Source organism: Hipposideros armiger, unplaced genomic scaffold, assembly GCF_001890085.2.
Source record: "Hipposideros armiger isolate ML-2016 unplaced genomic scaffold, ASM189008v1 scaffold_744, whole genome shotgun sequence".
NCBI lineage: Eukaryota > Metazoa > Chordata > Mammalia > Chiroptera > Hipposideridae > Hipposideros > Hipposideros armiger.
The window spans coordinates 187,747-204,263 of NW_017732094.1; the positions used below are offsets into that span (position 1 = coordinate 187,747).

Below are 16,517 nucleotides of genomic sequence, written 5' to 3' on the forward strand. Positions count from 1 at the left end.
AGTAAAATTTTATTTTCCCTTTTTCTTCACCCCCAAAAATCACACATATGATACCCAAACTACACATATTAACCACAACTATCTCTGATCTAGGAAAAGGAGAATTGACTATTTATAGTCTAGTATGTTTCAGGTATTGTTAGGCAATTTATTTGTTTTATCTCGCTTAATTGTCAAAACATTCCAGTAAGGTACATTTATTAAAGATGACAAAATTGGATCAGGGAAGAACTAAATGTTTAGTTAGTAGGTTTGTGATATAGATAGTAGCAGGTAGAACTATCATTATGTATGTTATTGGGTTGTCAGAAAAGTCATGACACATTTTTGCAATGAAAAACAGAAAAAATACATCATGACTTTTCCGACAACTCAATATTTTATTTACTTATCATATTAGCCCAATGAATGGTACATAGTAAATTCTTAATTTTAAAAAAGAAGTTTAAAATATTCATTAAATCACGAATCCATACTGATAGTGAAACTGGCAGAATGGAGGGGAAGGTTGCAGGAGATCAGGTATGGCTGATTGAAGACAGATGCACTGTCTTATACCCCTCTCATTGAGAGGTATAGTCTATGTCACATCCCCTTGAATCTGAGTGAGTTCTGTGACTTCTTTGGCTAACAAAATAGAGCAGAAAGTTAAGCCTCACCAGTTTCCAGACTCAGGCCTTAAAAATATGCTCTGCTTTACTTCTTGTCCCCTCAAATGCTCCCTGTAGGGGAAACTGGACACAGCAGAAGTCTGACTACCCCGAGACCTCCATTTTGTCATGTGAAGAGTGTATACAAAAGGAAAGCAATACTGCTTAACTTCCATTTGTTTTGTCACCCAAGTCCAGATACCAGTATGAATGTGGAGAAGCCACCCTAAACACTGCAGACATAGCAGATGCTGCATGGGAAAGAGCTGAAGTCCAAGACATGTGGCTGTCTCAGCCGCATCCTGATGTTTGAGCTATCCCAGCTGATGTCCAGACATTATGGCACAGACAGAAGCCATCCTTACTGTACCCTGCCCCAATTTTTGACCCATAGCATTGTGAGTCAGAACGTAACTTTAAAGGATAGGCTTGGGCAAGATTGTGTCTCTCTATCTCCACCAGCATAGGGACATTGTCAGTGTAAAATGAGAAAAGTGGAAGAGAAAGACATCCTATTCCCTTTCTCCTCTGTTTAGGGAAAGGAGAGAAGGGCTGAATGTTAAGAGAGTAAGATATGCATTCTTCAACTTATGACTGGCCATTATCCAAATGTGTTTGTCTTATGTTAGATTATGAGTCTTTACTTCTTAGATGAGAATTTCTGTATAAATAAATTGCCCCAAAGTATCTGTCTAGACAGCTAACCATTCTCTAGTCTGTTCTCAAACAATTCCTTCTTCATTGTAATGTTGTGCCAATCTGACCCATAGCAACAACTGCAGTTCCTGGGACCCTTTGTCTCTAGTGTTGCAGAGTATAAAAGTAAGTTGTGGGGACTATACAAAGCATGCAAATGGAAAGTCCATGGGATGGGGAGGCAGCATGGCACAGGTGATTAGAAGCTAGGCAGACTTGTGTTCAAATCTCAGTGGTGTGATCTTTGGAAAAATTTCTGATATCGGTCTTCTCATCTATAGAGAAAGGATAACCTAAACCACTGACATGCTGTTAGAATTAATAAAATGCCCAATGAAAAGGATGCAGCATATAACTTCATTGCTCAATGTTAATCTGTTTGCCTTCTCTTATCCTTTTAGGCTAAATAAACAAGCACCCAGTGTGGGCCTGGCTCTGTCTACTTAAGTGAGGAACTCAATAAGGACTCCAAAATGTCTGGGGAAAAGATGTGCTCTTGGAGTCACTCACTATGATTGATATTGTTATGCAGATTAGCCAGAGGGACTGCACAGCCATTTCCTGAGGTGAAGCCTAGCAATTTTGAGCACTGAGCAGGAACATAGATACAGGCTTTTATATATCCATTTAAAAGTCAGTTTGTGCAGCAGGCTTAGCAAAAGATACCTTTCCCCTTCTTCCATTTTATAAATAAGAGTCAATACATATAATCTCACTTCATCTAAATTAGGTGATCTTGTCCCACATCTTTATTGTCTTAAACTCTCGTTTTCCTTTCCTTTAAAAGTATTCTCACTAAGGTAATTTAAAAGATTTTAGGGTCTTAAAATATATTTCTGTAATTACAATGGAGGCTGATCATTTCTGTTTCAGTTAGACCCATTTGGCTGGAAGGGACAGACACATTACCTTAAATAATGGAAAATTATTTCAACGATCAAGAAAGTAAGAAGGAAATTTAGGAAAAGTGAGAGAGACTCATAGTGAGAGGGTCATATGGAGACTGAAACTAGACCCAAAGCTAAGACCCTCGGAACCAAGACATTTTTTTTCTTCTGCCTTTGACTTAGCAGTTTTTCCAATGCTGTTTCTTTTATCCTTCTGCTATCGATGCCTCTCCCTCAACTCCGATCTACACAGACTGCCATGGCCTGTTTCCTCATAGCTGCAGATTGCTTATCTCTACTATTGTGCCTTAGTCTTTCTCTAGGCAGCCTGTCAATTCAGCTGAAACTGCCTACTGTTTCCCTCTTACTTTTTTTTTTTTTTTTAAGATTTTTATTGGGGAGTTGGGGGATGGGAACGGCACTGGGGAATTGGGGGAAAGAAGGGGAACAGACAAGTTGCTGTCCTTTTATTCTTCAGTCTAGTTGTGGAGGACGTTGCTTCACTGGCCCAAGTTGGCACCATCATTGCGCTCTTCCCGGGTGAGGCAGATCAGTCGCCGGCTTCTGGACGGCCGCTCACTGTGGCTGCTGGCCACTCACGCTGGCTGCTGGCTACATACGGTAGCCCATGGCAACCCACTGCAGTAGGGGCTGCAGCCTACGCCTTTGTGGGCGACTCATGGCAGCCCAGCTCCAGGTTGAGCTGTTGTTCAGCATCTTAGCTGTAGAGGGCAGTGTCACTGGCCCTCATATGTGGGATCCGAACGGGGCCTTCTGGCGTCCCAAGCCAGCTCTTAACCATCGCGCCACTCGGCAGGCCCTCCTCTTACTTTTAAACAGCACTGATAAGATTGACTTCTCTCATCGCTATTGTAGAGGTCATCCTATAAGGCCAGAGCAGAGGCCACAGTGGACTCCAGGAAATGGCCGCACTTGGTCCTTGGGCTGTAGCTCGGCTAGGTGAGTTGGGGCAGTTTCTCTTAAGTGTTGGCATATTTAACACAGTTTGAGATTTTTAGGGATACTCTTATCTACTTATTCACCAGAATTATAATTAGCTTTTAATTCCTTATGATTCTTCTAGCTACCACATACACCAAGAAAGCTTTCCTTATCCTCTCATTCCAAGACTAGGTCTTTACTAGGTGATGTCACAGCACATATCAGGCAGCCTTGTTAATTGCTGGGGTGTCTCCTCCTTTGGATTATAAATTAATTGAGGACAGAGATTACGTTATAGTTATCTTCATTATATGTCTGCCACATGGAAATTATATATATAATTTAACCTTGAATGGGTATAGAGGATAAAACACATTTGACTTGCCCACGTTCGTGAAGTAACCGTTTAGGATATATGGTCAATTTGCAATGTAATTTCATCGGTTTGAAAACTTCAACTCATCATGTGTCACAAAGGGTGAGAAACAAAACTAAATATTATCACTAGGGTACATGTCCTTTATAATCTGTAATGAGTGGCTCTAATATAAACAGCCATTTAAAATGATTATTTAAAGGTAATTAATTTTATGCAACTCTCTCCTATACACTTTTATATATTCAGAATATGTATTCTATTATTTAAAATTGTGGAACTTTTTATTATTGGCTGGCTCTGTCATTTCTCCTAACCAAATATTTGACAGAAAAAAATTTCCTCAAGTTGGCATATTTTTCTCAGTTTAAAAATGTTCCATTGACATTTTAGGCTAATTTTATTTTACCAGTCCAAAAATTGTCTTTTTCACTGAGCAAGTTTTATTGCTGGAAAATTAACTGGGGGCGTCAAGAGTAAGAAAACATGTGAGACATTTTGCACTTTCTGTCAGGGGTCATTCATTTATTCAGTCATTCACAAGGTTAGTTCATTCTTTTAGAGACAGTTGAGTCCTAATTTAAATTTTTCATAATATTTAAATGAACTAATTACTGAGAGAACAGCCAGAGAATATAAAACTCATCAATAGCAAATGTGGAGGCAAAACATGACAGTTTTTCTTTCTTTAAAACCGTCTAGGGGCCAGCAGAGTGGCGCGTTGGTTAGGAGTTGGCTTGGGACGCCAGCTCTGAGCAGCAGGGCCCCAGTTCGGATCCCACATATGAGGGCCAGCAACACCGCACCCTCTACAGCTCAGATGGTGAACAACAGCTCAACATGGAGCTGGGCTGCCACGAGTCACCGGCAATGGTGTAGGCTGCAGTGGCCCTGGCTGGTAGCGAGCGTGGGCTTTCATGAGCTGCCGTCTAATGGTCGGCGAGCAACTGCCTCACCTGGGAAGAGTGCAATGATAATACCAACATGGGCCAGTGAAGTGACATCCTCCACAACTAGACTGAAGAACAAAAGGACTGCAATTCATCTGTTCCCCTTTCCGATTCCGCAACGCTGTTCCCTTTGCCCAATTCCTCAATAAAATCGTTTAAAAAAAAACAAAACAAAAACCCATCTAGGGTTATTGATATGAATGCCCAGGATGCACTGGAACCATTTGTGTAAAACAGAAGTTTCTCCTGCTGCCAAAGGCAGATATTTGTTGCTTTTGTCTACTAGGGTATTGCCATTTGTGGGAACTTTGCTAGGTCTGAAACCCTCAACCTGATTAGAATATTTATGACAGGAAAGTCTGCTATTCAAAGTGCAGAAAATAAAGAAATAAAATATGCCAGAAAATATAAATAACATTGTTATTTCTGTCTAAATTCTTAAGAATAATATATTTCCCTGTTGGAGCTATTGAAAAATAATATCTTATTGACATTACACTAAGTGTTCTTGTTATGCTGATAATCAGGTCATAAATACACAGAGCCTGTTTTCCCCACCAGGGAAGGCCTAAATTCTAATTCCTCCACAGAGGCATAGCCAGGCTCTGACATCACTAAACTGGGCTTGCTTGGGAGCTGAAAGACATAACTAATACGTAGAAGAAGACCCAGGCTTCGACTGTCTTCTTTTAGTGCATCCTTTTCTACTTCCACATTCTTCAATCTTTATATCATAATTTCAAGAATTATTGCATCAACATATACTTTAATAATATTCAAAGGCACCTGCTCAAAGAATGTCCTCTGTCATACTTCTATTGAATTCTCAGGATCTATGACCAGGAGTTTTTATGAAAATTCAATATCTCACAACCTGTTTCTTAAGCATGATAAGAGTATGCTAAAAACGGATACGTTGTCTCTTTATAACTGGTGTAATCCCAATCTTTGTTCTGAGGCCAATTCTACTTTGAGTTATATTTCCAGTGGATGTGGAATTCCCAGGAGATATTACATGGAAAAACCAAGTTTTCTAAAAATGATAGTAGATTAATTAATAAAATGGTTAATGATGATAACATAATATGACATCTTTTTTGTACTTGCTATGTGCTGGTAGATATCATTCTAAGTGTTTATAAGCAATAACTCATTTTTAGATGAAGAGACTAAGGCACAGAGCAGTTAAGTAACTTGCCTAAGTAAGGATGAGAAGAGGGTGATGAGTTTAAGTGAGGCACTGGACTCCAGTGCAAAATTCAAGCATGTGGAAAAACTCAATAATCAAAGTTTATCATATTTAATGCAATGGGTTAAAATCAAAATCAAGTAAATTCATAATAAGCAAAATATCAAAATTTTAAATAAAGATAGTTTTCTGTTTATTTGTCTTACGATCCAGTATTGTGCAACTGGAGCAGTTGTTTCTAATCCCCTCACTGTTCCCAAGTATGAGTGGTTGTCGTGACCCTTTGCCAGGAGTGTTTGAGGGCTCACAGTGGTGTATAACAGATTTGGCGATTCAGGGATCTATCTGTGTCTGTCTGTCTATCTATCTATCTATCTATCTATCTATCTATCTATCTATCTATCTGCCTGTCTATCTATCTTTCTATTTATCTATCATAATCATCTATCTACATATCTATCACCTATCATCTATCTACACACACATACATATATATTTACACAAGCTCATATATAGTGTGTATATACAATATAGACACATATATATATATGTGTCTATATATATATATATATATATGAAAACTGTATTAATTGTGATACTCAATATCAATAACCAAAGATGAATACAAGTCACATTTGACTTCTGCAATTACAAGAGGTGCTCAAGGTAGTTACCATCAGTGTCCAGACACTTCTGATTATAGCGAACTACTGCTTCAGCATAGATAACATCTCTTAAAATGTGTATGCATTGTTTTGCCACTCTGGTCTAAAAGCTTGTATTAACTTTCTCCACTTGGATTAAAATAGAAAATATTTAGAGTGTCTTTAGTTGTGCTGTCATGGCTGCCTCAATGTCCTCAATTGATTCAAAATGTTTACCTTTCATGGTCACTTTGACTTTGGGGAAGAGCCAGAAGTTGGATGGTGCCAGATCTGGTTAATAAGGTGAATGAGAGCACACTGTAATGTTTTTATTTGATAGAAATTGCTGTACTAGAAGCCATGTGTGACACAGAGCATTGTCATGATGGAGGATGAAGTAAAGACACTTACAAAAGAGGGCTTCCAGAACTACTTCAGAAAGTGGCAAAACGATAAGATAAGTGTGTTCAAAGTGAAGGGGAACATTTTGAGGGGGATTAATGGCAATGTGTCTTTTACTGTAATAAATTTAAACATTCACCATATTGTTTGATCACATCTCGTATGTAGAGACACATTTTCCCTTTTGTCTCAGGCTGAGCTACAGAATGGCTTGGCAGGGCACAGTGCCCAAGGCTACACAGCCAGTAATCGGCCTAGCCAGGATTTCAACCCAGGTGGTCTGGCATCAGAGTGTTCGTTTTAACCTACAGACAGTCTCTCTATTGATGAGCAATGTGCACAGTTTGTATAAAAACACAGATTTTATTCCAATGTCTTAATTTTCAAGTTAAGAAGATTAAGGGATTGGCTGATGTTTACAGAATTGCTGATTATTCAGAACTTTGTAGATGTTTGTTCCTTGGATAACCTTTGCTGAAATGTGGCAGCTTATGTAGTTTTTCTTCTCTCCTTAGAGTACTATATCTGCCCAAATTCAATTTCACTAATTAAAAACCAGTAATATAGCAAAAACTATGCATGGTGTCAGATGGGTATGAGACTCATAGGGGTGGTCATTTTGTGAGTTATATAGATGTTTAGTCACTGTTATATACCTGCAACTAATATAATATTGGATATCAACTGTAATTGAAAAAAGTTGTTTAAAGAAAAGCAAATGCATACGTTTTAAATATTAAAAGTGCAGCTGTTATCCAGATATGTTTAATGTTTCACTCACAAAATCAATAATATTCAATCTCAAATAATGTAGTAATCATATTACTATATCTATAGCAATTTCTCAAGGAAACACACCTCCATGTAATAATATATGAAATGTACTGGTTGATGCTCATTTTAACAAATTTCTTAAACAAAAGAAAATTGGATAAAAGTACATATTAGCAATGTGTGGATATCACATGACATCAATTTATACTGATGTGACTGGCTATTTATAGCATTGCCTCTAAGACAGAGTAGTTGGAAAATTTGTTTCTTCTAAGATTATACAATTTGGAGTTATTTCTATTCATGGCAGTGTTTCCTTTTCCTCTCTTGTCTTTAATTATTGAAGGTTTACTGTATTAATATTTCTAGTAGTTCATAGATATGTTTCATTGTTAGCATAACTTGAAAATTAAATACTGCTTCAGCTGAACAAGCTCACTCATGTGAGATGTTTTCTTTTTTTCCTAATTTTCATTGTATTTTTAAGTATATACTTACTTGGAAGTTTAGATTTGTAGAAAATTGAACACATATTTACATATGTGAAATATTTAATTTTTATTTTCTATTGATTGAACATTTGATAGTATATGTACTCCCAAACTTTTATCCTGAATTACAGGGATTCTGAGACCTTATTTATTTGTTTGTTTGTTTGTTTGTTTTGGCACCTATTTTAAGCTGAGAACACTTTCACATTAATTTAAGTGGTGATGGTGTGAGGATAGACTTCTCTAACTTATAGGCGCTCCCCTTTATTGATTGTGGAAAGTAATAGGTTTGAGAGCTTAGAGTCAGGCATTATTATTATGAATACAGCACTGATATGTGAATTTAGACCTGGGCTTTAAATTAGTGCCATTCTGATCTGTGCAGTACCTATTGTCCAGTCCAACACAAGCTTCAGGGAATTCTTACCTCCTTCCATTTAATTAGTTGAGAGCTGCACTTTCATTTTTGTTAATAACAATTTTATCCACTAACCAAAAAAGAGCAAGAATATCACACCCTCTCTTTCTGGATGGTAAAAATATTTCCCCTATCTTTGTAACTACATTGTTTTTTGGTTCATTTAAATAATTTGTGAGAAGAACCAGTGTTTGAGATTGACAAACCTTATTTATGCAAGGGGTACTCAGGCCATTTTTTAATACTGTCATTTGGAAATGATTTTTTTCCTGATAAATCCTCTTTCTGTAGTTCTGATTGTACTAGATGGTTGAGTATGTGAAGAATTGATGCTATTCTTCTAGAATATTCTGTCTTTCCTTTTCTCCTCTATTTTCCACATTTACGTGCATTGCTTCATTCTCTGGCAAAGTTCCAGGCCATTTTCAGACATTTCAGTCTCCTTTGTTGTATCTCATCTTTCCCTCGCTTTGGGCAGAATGAAAACTTTCCAAAATAGGCTTATGAACCAAGGTTTTTCCAAATACAAGTACTGTGTAATCTGCTGACCTATTTCAGATACTGTCTTTCTTTTCTCTCCACGATATTTTCTGCACTAACATGTATATATTTACATGGAGATATTTATATGCAATGCCCAGTTATTTTTATCACCTGATTTACAGAAGGCACATATTTTTGGATGTTATTTAGTTACTTCATTTGCAGCTTTTCTTGTGCTATGTTTTCTGTAAGTTGGGTGGCTTGTTATTTTCCTGAACACAGCCTGTGTTCTTTCACACTTCTGTGAATTTTTTTACACCAGTTCCTTCCTCAAAAACATGAGATTCTTCCGGCATGCCTACCATAATGTCCGTTAATCATTTCCCAATCCACTCTGCATCACTAGGTTCAGATGACTAATGGTGTTTACTGTTAGACTCATCCCTTTTCTTCTCTAGACTCTGGTACTCTGTTGGCATTCTCTGTATCCCCTGGAGCATAAATATTCTCTCTCTACACAGTCTCTCTCTTTACAGGGTATCACCTAAGGAGAGATACCATGCCATTTTTGTATCACTTATAGTATATAACACAGTTTTTATTTCATGATACAACCTGTCCATATCAGGAGGAAAAGATGAAGACCATATTAACTTTTAACAAAATGTCTAAGAAGACAGAATCTTCAGGGGTTGTAATTTAGAGGGTCAGTGAGGACAATTTCTTTCTAAACCTGTGGCTTGAAACCTGACTGCCTTTGGGCAGCACACATCTGATTGGAGGTTCTGACAAATGAAAATGAACTCGTCCATCTGCTAGCCATGTTTCAAGTAGGTTTTTCTAAGAAGCACATATTTTCTATTTAAAGACTATGTGGGACATTGTGTTAGGCAAATTTACACAAATTCTATCATTTAAAATATCATTGAATACACACAAAGATTTCTAAGGTTAAAAAACACAATATACATCTTACCTGTTCTTACTTTATCAATTCAGTTTATATTTTAAAAATATTCACCTTACATGAAGGCCTCCTTTTGCAAATGGAACACCAATATTGTGGACAACCCTCATCTTGAATGCTTAACAGTGAGAAAAAAAAACCATCTCCAATTCACCTATTTGCATTCTATTGAGTAGTAAAATCTCATCAGAATTGCTTAAAAAGAAGATTTTGAGAAAAGCACTCAAAGAGAATTTTTTTAGGTAGTCATGGTAGGTGAGTCTTGAGAGTTGAACTGCACTTCTTCAGAAGAATCTATTAAAACTATGTACAACTTTTTAAAAATATGATTAATTCATAAAATCAGTAACACCAGTAGAATGGACAATGAATAAAACTGAGCAGGCACAACCTAAGGGAAAACTTGAATAAAAATTACAATTAAGAAGTGTGAGCACATGTTGATGAAAAGCTGAACATAAGAAATATCTTTAAGCTGAGTTCAGCCATATGGAAAATACATATATTAAATTTGAATACATATATTGAATTTTCCCTGGAATACAAAGGGGCTCTATTAGATTTTTTAACTCAAATGGACTGTGATGATTTCATTTTATTCAGCTAAGTACCAGTCACTGTTTTAGGCACAGGGAATTAGCTGTGAATGTTCATCTCTTTAACTTCATGGACCACTAATGATTTTTGCATATATGGTCTATTGATGCTATTAGGAGTCATGTATTCCAGTATGAAGAAGAATAAATGTACAGCCCTGCCAGAAGACAGAATCTGAGATATGTCTGAAAAAAAATAAAAGGACCTTAATTAAAAATAAAATAATGTGGCATTTGAGAAACTTTCCATGAACAATAAAACATTTTTGGACCAGTAAAATTAGGTTATGATTAAAAGTTTTCATTTGTAGTTTTCTTTAGTCCCTTAAGTCATGAAGTCTCTTTATGTTTAAATACCCAAGTAGGGTCATTTAATTGTAACCATGTTTGTTCTTATTCATTGCACCTCTATTTTAAGCATGATGGAGGATCAAATGGCACATTACAAAAAGGTAAAAATTAACACAGGGGAAGGATTTTAGGACAGTGTGAAAAGCTACTTTGTATCATCAGGCTTCTGCTAAATATTTAAAGACAGTTGGGTTGGGGGACAATTCACCATTTCCCCCTAAAGAAATTTAACATTTATCACCTTCCTTTACATCATGGTAAGAATGCGATCTTAATCAGAAAGAACTGTTTATAAGGTGTAAAGAACATTTACTTAGGTTATTGAGTTGATTTAAGTTTGTATCAGCATCAAGAAACATGGCAACCCAGCTCTCAATCTTTGTCAGTTGGTGGGAATCTAATAAAATCCTGCCAAAAAGTGCATGGCTTGCAAACCATATAAACGTCATCTTAAGTCTCTCAGCATCTTTAATGCTTCCATTTAGCACAGCTTTCCTCTGCACGAGGGATTTAGATTTAGACCCAGACCAGTAAGTGTAGAACCTAAATGAGACCTAATACAGCAGGGGCTGTGTGTATATCTATCATTGATTGTATCTGTCTGTCATCTATCTATCATCTATTCTTTCTATCTATCTATCATCTATCTATCTATCTATCATCTATCTATCTATATCTATCATCTATCTATCTATGTATATACCCTGTAAAAAGGTGAATAATAAGATAGAGGGTGAGCTCTGAAGTTTCATGAAGCACTGAGTCAATATCAATAGGCTATAAGGAAAAAAGAAATCTTTGGGATTTTTTTTCCCTTAACTAGGTGGGGAAATCTGACTGTTTAGATCTGTGACTTGTTAATGGCAGTTACCTCATATTCTATTCCTTCTCTTTCTTACACATAGCAAAGTACTTTAGCTCCTGAGGATGCAAATACATGCTGCTAACCAATGAATAACTAGGGAAAGAAAAAGCATAAAATCCAAAAGCATGAAATTTTTCTATCAATATAGAACACAGAAGCTCAAATAGACACGCTATTGAGACATTATGGATATAACCAGTAAAATCAACCTGAATTTAAAACATTTTGGCCATTCAATGTTCTAAAGACCAGATTCTCAAGACATTTTTTCCTAAATACTTACAAACCAATGCTTAATAGTTTCATGTTCACTTGGAATTGAACACATAAACATACATGAACACACTGAACACATGAACACATGAATGGCACAGCTATCCCAGTCTCTACCAGTAGTCTCTACCAAGCAACATCGTGTGGAAGAATGTGGTAGCTATCTTTTAAGACAACATTCAAAGAGATTTGAGAATATACTTTTACAAATATCCATATATTTTTTCTTGCTAGCCTGATATTGTATAAAAATGTCTAAATTATTTTTGTTTAAAACCATATAGCTCTGGGAGATAGTTATTCATTCACAAATCCAAAATAAAAATGTATATAAATGCTAGCAGAATACATTTTGGATATATACTTAGGATTTAAAAAAACCCCAAAAAACAAAGAAATACATTTATACCTTATAGGAAACATATTTTGCTTCATTAAGGATTTAACTAAAGACTTTTTATATATTTTCTATATTTTAACATAGACTTTAACTTTCATATATACAAACCAGCCAGCAATAAGCTTAAAATCTCAATCTAAGAAAACTGAATCTAGCTTAGAACCCTCAAAATAGTAATTATTTCAAAATAATGTTAGGTATTTATAGCAGTTGAGCTCTCAAAGCACTTTGCATATGTATTCTCATTTCATATTCCCTAAAACCATATGAGATATTTTTATTTTCATTCTGCAAATGAGAAATCTAAGGTTCCTGAGGGTTGTATACCTTTTTACATAGTCAGTAAGACCTAGAACCACAATTTGAATTAAAGTCACCTGATTGACTGTCTGGAGCACTTTAGATAACCCCATATTATTTTCACATTAGCCATGCAAATATTCAGAAACTAGTAATTTTCATAATTTGATTAATTATATAATTTTCAGTATTTTTGTATAAAACTATATAGGAATTTTAAACTTTTAAAAACAGAGAAGCAAAATGAAGTTAGTGAAATTCCCTTGTTATAGCACACCATCCAGCAATAATATGTTAATATTTAGGTGAATTTTTTCAGACTGAGTAACATGCCTATGTATGTATTATAAAACAGGATCACAATTCACGTACTGCTTTATAATCTGCTTGTTTTTGCCACTTTGTAATATACATTACCACCTCCTTTCCATATTATCACCTATCCTACAGAACCATTTAGTCTTTCCCCTATTTATTTTTCTCATTGTGTTTAATAATGTCAAGTAAACAAAAGGATCTTCTGCATCCCGCGGTGAAAAGTAATCTATATGAAAAAAACCTCTCTGTTGTCTATGTCACAGAACTACAGAAGACCTTGGATTTCCACTTCCTGCTGAGTTTTCCAGGAGCCTCAAAGATGAACATATTGTTTAGTTGTTTGTCACAGGAGGTGGGAGGAGGTGAACAAGATGGAAAGTTTTAGAAGGCAAAGTCAGGAGCCTTTAATGAAGCTCATTTCTCAATGAGATGTGATAAATGGCAGATACATTTGTCTGAATGCTAGCTATTCCTCTGATAACTTGTATAGATATTTTCAGGGCAATGCACATGCATAGAAATTTTGTGAAAAAAACTTAAATTTCTTAGGTTACCAGGTGTGGGATTCACTGGATATTTTCTGTACCTTTATAATTAGATGTTGTAATACACCAATTTACCAAAGGAGGTCTCTAAAAACGAAACGATCTGACTTGAAGAGCAATCGAACAGGTATAATTGATGAGTGGTGTTTTTACTCATCAACATTAGCATTAATATTTATAGAAATATTAAATGCGATTTTTCTTAGTGGGAACCGTATTTTCTTAAAATACGTATCATCTTACCTCAAGGATGACTAAATCCCGGTTAGCATGGAAATGAGGATTTTTTTTCAAGACATGGGACTATTAAGGCTAAATTAGGGAATGTCTGGAACAAATCAGACAGTCGGTCACCTTAGTGCTTTGGTCTCACAGTCCTGTCAATAGGGAAATAACTGATATGATTGAGAGTGTGACTATAAGAGTCTGTAAACAAATAAAAAATTAAAACTAATCGAAGCTATCAAGATGATAAGCCCCACAAGCAAGGACAAGCTGCTGGTCAGTCTAGGAAATATTTTCCAAAGAGTTGTGTTACATAGATTTTCATGGAGGGCCTTAACTGCGCAAGGGAAGATAACGCGGCTTGGGTCTTAAAGGAACAGCCCTCTTTGGTTAGCATCTGATATTTATGGCAAAGTAAACACTCTTCAGGGAATCCCTGAAAGAAAATTTTAGTTTCTTTTAAACTAATACTGAAATGAACACATTGGAACCTCCAATAAAAATTGTTTTTTTCAGGGGTTCATAGAAATGAATTAGAATATAAAAAATAAATGTGTCTCTATTCATAAACAACATGACTGTCTACTTAGAAAATCCCAAGGAATCTACAAAAAAAAGCTCGTAGAATTAACAAGCAAGGAGCTGCGTGCTGCCCAGCTGAGCTCATGCTGCATGCGCCCCTGCGCCTCCGTGCCACGACCGGCCTCAACTCCCTGAAGGCGGTGAAATGCGAGACCAGGCTCTGCCCCAACAGGCAGGTGAGGCGAGGACCCACGCAGGGCCTGCAGCCGGAGCTGGACGACGAGCTCCACAGCACGAGAAAGCCCAAGGCGGTGTGGCAGCTCTCGGTCTCTCAATCCAGCTCCTTGAGGAGGAGTTGGACAGGGCTCAAGAACAACTGGGCATGGCCCTGAGGACGCTGGAAGAAGCAGAAAAGGCTGCAGATGAGAGAGGGATAAAGGTGATAGAAAACTTGGCCAAGAAAGATGAGAAGATGGAGATCCAGGAGTTGCAGCGCAGAGGCCAAGCACACTGCAGAGAAGGCCGACTGCAAACACGTGGAGGCAGCTGGTAAGTTGGTCATCCTGGAGGGGCAGCAGGAGAGGGCGGAGGAGCGTGCCGAGGTGTCCGAACTAAAATGTGGTGACCTGGAAGAAGAGGACAAGAATGTCACTAACAACCTGAAGTAGCTGGAGCCTACCTCTGAAAAGTATTCTGAAAAAGAGGATAACTATGACGAAGAAATTAAACTTCTGTCTGACAAACTGAAAGAGGCTGAGAACCGTGTTGAATTTGCAGAGATAATGGTTGCAAAACTGGAAAAAACAATTGATGACTTGGAAGAAAAACTTGCCCAAGCCAAAAAGAAGAACATGGGCTTCTGTCAGACACTAGATCACACACTAAATGAACTTAACTGTATATAACCAAAACAGTAGTTCCAGAAACTCCAGACCTCCCGAGTCGCTCTCTTCTCTTATAAGAAGTTCCTTTTGTTACTGCATCTGCGCTTTCCTGGAAATGTCAAGCAAATTATGAATATGTGACCAAATATTTTGTTTCAGAGAAGCTTTGAGCACCAGTTAATTCTAATTCCTTCTATTTTTTTTTTCAAATTGCACCAGCTTTTCAGCTCTATTTTTATCCTGAAATTGCATTTATTCCTAAGGTAGGAAGGGTGTTTCCTATCGAACAGTCTCTTAAGACTGAGGGCATTTGGTTCCTGGGAGATGAGTCAACCTATACTTTCAAAAACACGCTCCAATATCTAGTCACTGATTAATTTAAAAGTTTGAAGAACAGAACCTCTGGGCCACTGCTGGGTACACTAAAGGAGGCCAGGAACCATAATATTAAAATGAGAGGGGGTTTTCCATCCAGAGAAAAAAAAGGGTGGTGCTATTGTGGGAAGTCATAAACCACACATTGATTAACCTAATTACCCTGGCTCTGTCCCTCACCCTACCATGCAGAACAAATATCCCCTGAGCAGTCAGCATGAGAATGCTGGGGAAATAGTCATATTATTTACTCTGACATGAAGCCACCCACTCAGCAGGAGTGAATATGGTAGAATTTAGTCCTGTTCAGGGGAGCCATATCAAAGAGCCTGCTGCCATCAAAAATTGAGCAAGAGCATTTTTCTATTAATAAATATTGGGCAGAAGGGGCCTCTCTGGCAGAAGAGATAAAGTAACTGGCCTAACTTCATCTCTGTACTTTAGGGAATGATAAATTGAAGATTTACATATCTAGGACTTGAATTCCTTCTTCAGCAGTAAGTTAAGAAAAGACCAGGAGTCTCTGGATTAAACTGGATATAGAGTATTTTGTAGACAGGGCTGCACATTTTGACTCTGTTATATTCTCGCTTTCTCAGTTAACATCTCAGACCTGAGACATTCCATATTCCCCAGCAGTGTACGGGACCCCAAGTTTACAATTCCAACTAAAAATCATCCTGCTTCTAGCTTATCCAATTCCTCTGCCCCCTCACTCTTATTTATAACACATCACACTACCCAGGAGATACACTAGCAAATCGTGAAATTGAATAAAACCCACACTTTTCATTTAGAGTCTTGCAACTGTATCATATGCAATAGTATCACTTTTTCAACATTTTGTTCAAATAAATTTTTATATAAACTACAGAAAAAGAATTCATAAGTGAGTGTAGCAAGGTCACATGTTACAAGGTCAATATGTAAACAAACAATTGCATATCTATATTACTAGAAATGAACAACTGGAATTCAAAACTTTAAAAATAAT

General features: G+C 36.9%; 1 pseudogene; it reads left to right on the forward strand.

Moving 5' to 3' along the window:
• The first annotated feature begins 14,407 nt into the window (after nucleotides 1–14,407).
• LOC109373822 (tropomyosin alpha-4 chain pseudogene) lies at nucleotides 14,408–15,169 on the forward strand (annotated as a pseudogene).
• The last annotated feature ends 1,348 nt before the right edge of the window (nucleotides 15,170–16,517 follow it).